The sequence below is a fragment of the Nicotiana attenuata genome, unplaced genomic scaffold (assembly GCF_001879085.1).
Source record: "Nicotiana attenuata strain UT unplaced genomic scaffold, NIATTr2, whole genome shotgun sequence".
In the NCBI taxonomy this organism is placed as follows: Eukaryota; Viridiplantae; Streptophyta; class Magnoliopsida; order Solanales; family Solanaceae; genus Nicotiana; species Nicotiana attenuata.
The window spans coordinates 58,284-64,987 of NW_017672935.1; the positions used below are offsets into that span (position 1 = coordinate 58,284).

At 36.2% G+C, this 6,704-nt stretch overlaps 1 protein-coding gene across 1 annotated transcript in view; it reads right to left on the bottom strand.

Moving 5' to 3' along the window:
• Positions 1 to 3,956, bottom strand: part of LOC109214982 (transcription termination factor MTERF4, chloroplastic-like) — an 11,375-nt gene extending 7,419 nt beyond the window's left edge. Inside the window, exon 1 of the mRNA XM_019378965.1 lies at positions 3,252 to 3,956. The gene's annotated coding sequence lies outside the window, so the exon portion shown is untranslated. The remainder of the gene's footprint in view (positions 1 to 3,251) is intronic.
• Positions 3,957 to 6,704: the final 2,748 nt, after the last annotated feature.

Genomic DNA, 6,704 nt, shown 5'->3' on the forward strand with positions numbered 1-6,704 from the left:
AAAAAAAAGAAGAAGAAGAAACGAAGGAGAAGGAGGAGGAGAAAGGGGGCTGAAGTTGTTTAAATGTGGGTACAAGTTAAAACTTTTAAAAAAAATGGGTATAGGTTAAATGGGGGCGACCAAATAGGGCACCCTGTGCAATTTTTAGCCAAGCAATGCCCAAGATTTGCGGCCCATCACAACCAGACCTAATCCACTCTTGTAGCCCACACATGCCCAGCAAGTAAAAGCCCAAACTCATTCCTTTGCGACTCATTATGTACCATTATCTTCTCTGTTTTCTCTTTTTACACATGACTTGCGCCCTAGTTCACCTGGAGGAAAAATCCGTCAGCTTCATTCCTTTTATTTCTCTTTTCTGGTAAGTTTATTCAGATACCCCATTTGATTTTGTTGTATGTTTCCTTTAGAGTACTATATGATTCGTCCCTCTTACTTAGCTTTCATTTCCTCTACTGTAAGATAGTTAATTGGAGTCTGGAGAAGCTATTTTTAAAGTGTAAACTCATTGTTAAACCTTGTTAGAAACTCAGTGAACCGATGCTAATGAACTGTAGAATAAATCCTGTAGTGGTTAAGAGTAACATCTCATTGCGATTATATAGATGGCTACTAACAAGAATTATAATTTTCCAAAAAGAGTAACATTTTCTCCAATTACCTTTCTTGTTTATTACCTAATAACTATCTGCTTGGTATTAGTTGAGTTATCTGCTATAGACATTTATTATTATTTTTTTATTTATAACTGAACAGGTTTGAAACTCGGGGGATATGTGATCTCGCACTTAAGTACCATGCTTTAGCTAGCTGCAGGATTCAAATTAGTGACCTGCACCAACCACGCATCTTCCTTTGTAGGTTCTTAACCATGATCTTTGTAGGTTCTTAACCATGATCTATAAGGTCCTAGGAGTGATAACAGGAAACACACCGACTTAATAGAGATAGAATGATAACAGAAGTGGAGAGATACCAGTTAAGAGATAGCAAGAGGAAAGTAAAGCAAACAGGATCCAAGGGTCTAGCATTGGCTTTCAGCCGGCTAGACAGTGCAACAAATAAAGAGTAGGAAGATTGTGATGGGGGATAAGAACAAGAACTTTGTGTGTTTCTCTATGAATGTGTCCACGTGTGTTAAAAATAGAGAGTGAGGCTTATATAGCATTCAGTAGAGTAGAGTAAATAAGGTAAAGCAGTTTAAAGGTTAGAAAATAAGGCAAGGAAAACAATCAGTCCATCAATTAGGCATGACAGGGCCAATCAATAGGCCAAAATCATTGCGATTGTATCCAAAAATAACTCAGAATTGAGGTCTAAATAAGGTAAGTGGTAAGTCTGATAGCCAATTAGAGTCAGAACACCAAAAATCTGGCAAGTAACAGGGCGATTAGCCACAAATAAGGTAACACAAGTAAATAGAGACCAATTTAGGAGTTGGTGAGGCAGTCAGCCCATAAATTAAGCTTAATAGGAACAATTAAAGCAAATAGTACCAATTAGGAGTCCCAAAATAAGGAAAGTAGACAAAATTATAAGAAGTAATCACCTCAGTAAACAAAGCTAATTTCAAACCCTAGACAGTTTAGGTAATCAATCAATTACTCAAGAATAACGGGCAAATATTGGGGCGACTAATGAAATAATCAATCAAACTAAAAATTGGAACACAGTGATGAAAGAATCAGTGAAAATGGATAATCAAACACACAGGAATTTTTAGAAAAGTTTTGCAAAAACAGATGAAGTGAAACCCTAATTCTTAGAGAAAATTAGGATCGATTAACAGCAAGGAAAACAGAAGATCTTAAGAGAAAAATGCTATAGGAACTCGAAATCTTTTCTGATCCAAAGAGATCTGAACAGCAAATAACAAGGAAGCAAAACCCTAATTTAGACGGATACTAAAATCGATTGACAATAAAGAGAACAAGAGATTTTAAAAAGAAAACTACTGGATAAAATCAAAATCACTCCAGATCTACAAAGATTTAAACAGATTCACGTCTAAAAGATAGGGTTTTGAGAAAAGGGGTGGGGTAAAGGAAAAATCTAACCATAGCCACAAAACCAACGATACTCACAAATGTTGATGAACACAAGGCGGTGTTCATAAGAAAACAAAAGCCTAGGTCAACTCTGAGTCGAACCTCTTCGAGGTTCCCTCATAAAACAACGAGATTCGAACAACCAGCAGAAGTAATAGGTTAGATAGGGTAGCAAAACTCCAAATAACCCCATATTTGGTCAGGGATTGAAGGGGTTTGGGAGGTTTAGGGGTGACGGTACATCTAGGGTTTGGGTGGTCTCAGAGAGAAGATAGGTATTCAAGGGTGGCGGTTTGTAACAAATGACTAGCATTAGGGGGTCGTTTGGATTAAAAATGGAAAGGGGGAATGTGGACAGTTGATCTCTAGATCAACGGCCACGATTAGAGGAGATTTGGGCCGGGTAGGGGTTATTTTAATTTGGGTCGGGGCGGATTGGGCTTAGGTTAATTTGAATTGGGCTGGGGTCCGAATTTAAACTTAATAAAAGGGCTATTTGTTAAATACCCAATTAATTAATAAAATAATTTGTAAAAATAGCTAATTAAATAATAAAAATGATTTTAATGCATGAAGGTGATTTAAAATAATTACTTAACATTATAAAAATATATAAAAAAAAAATTGTATAGATAATGTAGTTATGCATACGCATGGGCAATTATTGCAAAATATGCAATTATAGTCTTAAAAATGCAAATGTGATTGTAAAAAATATAATTAAAATATTTGAACATAAATTATGAATTTAGATGACTAAATCATTGTAAAGTAATACGAGGGATAATTATTGAATATTTATATAATTAAAAATACAGAAATAAATTGATTTAAGGTTTTTAAAAATTATAGAAAAATTGTAAAATACTTGTGCATGTTTGTAAATTCATGTACAATATTTTAAAAATGTGTATGCACATTTTAAAATATATGAGAAAAAAATTGGGTATCAACAATTACATGCTAGATAAAGGAGCTAGCTGAATTTTAGGGAATATACACAAATAGCAACCATTCACATACTAATATTTGCCAATCAAAAGTCCAGTTCATATTGGCTTTATTTCAAACATCCCATCAGAATTTATAGTTAGACAGTGAATTAGTATTTAATCAAGCATATAGATGAACAAAATTGAGGCAGATTTTATAATGCTATGATATATGTATAGTGGTTACATGATTTGAGACTAAAATCAGTACCTGAATAGTAGAAAAATAGTCCACAATGAGCCAAGTAAAGATAGAGACAAAGATGAACAGAGCTTAACAAAGCAGCAACAGCGATTTCAGCAACAAACGGTCCTTTAATGGCTCGATCTAAACTCGAAAATCCCAGAGATTGCACAGAATATCGGCTAAGTGAAGCAACTTGTGAAATCTTTGTATTGATGGATCTGAGCTCAAAACTACAACAACTGGACAATTTCTTGACAGAACATTCGCCGACGAACTCAACCGGAACTGACGACCGGAGTTTTCGAACGACGCCTTCGATCTCAACTCTTGACGTTGCTTTTTGATAAAAATGAACTATTTCGAACAGATTTTTCAGCTGGGTTACGTTGGTTTTAGCTCTTTTTTTATAATATTTTCAGATCTCTCGTCTCCAGAATCCCTCACTCTTTATTTGTATGTTTTCTACTCTCCTCTGCTTTTGTTCCCTTTTCTTTCTCTTTTTTATTCTTCCTTTTTTTGTTTTCTCTTTCCAGCCATTTTTTGTGAAGAAGATAGAGAATTGCGGCTGTGTTTTTTGGGAATTGGGGGTGAGGTCTGAAGTTAGAGGTGTGGAGAGAAGGTGGATAACGGCTGCTAGGTTTTTTCGTTAATGGGAGGGGAGTATCTGATATGTTCTAGGTTTAAGGGGAGGGGAGTGTTTTAGTGAAGAGGGCAGGGATGGGCTAGGCGAGTAATGGGGTGGATTGGGCGTGGGTTTAGGCTGCTATTTTGGGCAGTTGGACTATTGATTTTGCTTAGTCTAGTTAGGAATGTCAACAACTCAATCCTTCTTTTATTTTAATTGCTAAATCAACCACTTTAGATAACATACTTAAATTAAAACTAAATTTGCAAAATTAGCCTGTTAACTATCACTTAACCAATTATTTAACTAAAAATGCATGTAAAATAAATAAAATATTTTTTGTTGTGATTTTTTATGTATTAGTTCTACAATTAATAAGCAATTAATTCCTAAAGTGCAAATTAAACCTAAGATGGCATGAAATTAAAATGTGATAATTTTTATGATTTTTTTCTAATATTTAAGATATTAAAAATGCATAAAATGCAACTAAATAAAGAAAAACTCCTAAAATCAATTAAAATTATTTTTGGTCTATTTTTAGGATTTATTTCCATGCGAGGCAAAAATTAGGTGCTTACAGATTGCAGATTAAAACTTGGCCGTAGGAGAATACAGTAAAAACCCTAGCTCTGGCAAAATAAGCAATTTCGCTGCAAGCTCCTCCCATGGCCAATATGACCGGCGGCCAGCCACCCTCAACGGCTGGTCTGCCTCCCCAAGCCACAATACCATCTTCTAATCCTAATCCAAACACTTCCCAGCCTCGAGACTTCTCCAATTTATTGAAGCCAAGTTCATTAAATATGCCCATGCACGTAAACCCTAGTTCAAAAGTAGTTGAACCTATTCCAGTTACACCTATTCAGTTTTTACATGGAGAACCTATCGTTAGGTGGACAGAAGCATAAGTAAATCCCATAAAAATTATCGAAGGTCTTCAATATGCAGTGATTGGTAAGTTTTCATACGGTTGGCCTGAACTACAAGAGCTACGCAAAATAATTCCTTCTCAATGTAGAGTTAAGGGTGAATGCAACGTAGGTTTCTTGAGGGATAGACATGTTCTAATTAGATTGTCACTATGGGAAGATTATGTGAATTTTATTTCGAAGGTAGCTTATTACGTGAAAGCAAAAGTTTGGGTACCAATAGCAAATGCGTCCTTTGATTTATGATGTTAAGTTCAAGCTTGGTGAAGAAACTCCTTTGGCAATGGCATGAATTTCGTTTCCAAATGTGTTGCCTACTTAATTTGTAAACAAATGTTTATTTTCCTTGGCCTCTGCAGTAGGAAAACCTTTGCATCTAGTTATTGCATATATTAATAAAACAAGGCCAACCTATGCAAGAGTGAAAGTACAAGTTGATCTTTTAGCTGAGCTACCTAAGGGTGTACGTATGGACATTTTGAATAAAGCTACTGGGAAAACAAGGTCTGAATGGGTCAAGATTCGTTATGACCACATTCCTAAGTATTGCGAGGAATGTAGGTTACAGGGCCACAACGAGGAGGAATGCTGGAGATTGCATCCAGAATTGATGGATGATAATAGTAATTCAAAGCAAACTGGGCATGTCAACGTGGAGCAAGAGCAAGCTGTGATTGATGATAAGAAGCATGAGAAATTGAACAACATGTCACCACCAGTTAAGTTACTAACTAGTGGCATTGTAGTTGGGTACCGAAATGGTAGGTGGACTGAAGTAAGAGACAATAGACCAAAGAAGAACAATGAGGCTAAGGCTAAGGAGGAGAAGGGAAAGCAAGTTACAAATGTGGAGCATAATACAAGTGTTCTAGTGCAAATTACTAACAAATTTGCCCTATTAGAGGAAGGAGCAATTGAAGAGGTGATACGTGTGAAGAAGGAAGCAGTTTTGGAAGTGGAAAACAAGGTGAAAAATGAGGCAAATAAGGCAATAAGTACATATCCTACAACTACTGGGATTGGTAGTCCAAAAAAGAATGAAGCCTGAAGCGCGGGTAAAGAGAACAGTCCTAATCCTAATGTAATTGGGATTGAGGAGGCAAATGAGAAGGAGTCTAAAATTGAATGGGTGCGTAGAAAGTTTGGTACGAGCAAGGAGGAGTTGAAACAACTCAATGTGACTGTAAACCACTCGTGTCAAGAAATACCATCACAAACTTTTGATGATTCTGCCATGAACAAGGAGATTAATAATGAAGTAACTTCTACTAAGGTTTTGTGGAGTGATGAGGTGGACTATATGGAGATGAATTATGATGGAAGCAATATTGAAAAGATTTCCCAAGGAGGAGGAAAAGACAACCAAAAAGCTGACCTAACTACTGCTACAGTAAACCCTAGTCTACTAAAAACTAGGGTTGGGATTAATGAGACTACTAACAAATAGCATGGTAATTTATCAGTTGGATATGATAAAGAACAACCAGAACAAGCTGAAATCATTGAAGGATCACCAGTTGAAGCTTCAACTAGGAAGCATGCCAATGGAACAGTAAACCCTAGAGGTTCTGTAAAGGTTTTTGATAATGTTGAACGTGTTCCGGTGGATTTTTCAGGTGGTGGCCAGGATGAGAATGTTAATATGAATGTGTTAGAGGATACAGTGCAGTCATACCATTAAACAACAAAGGCAAGGTGATGGAAACCAATGGAACAATGATTTTTGCGATCCTAGCTACATTAAACCCTATGTTAGGATCAGTATATGATCTTCATGATGCAAGAAGCATTGGGGACTATGGAGATGAATTCAATGGTGTTGAAGGAGGATACAAGGCGGACACATGATCAAATTGACCTGGCAATAAGGGCATGTGCTTCAGAATCTAGGCAGACAAACACAAGCAACAATGCAATTCA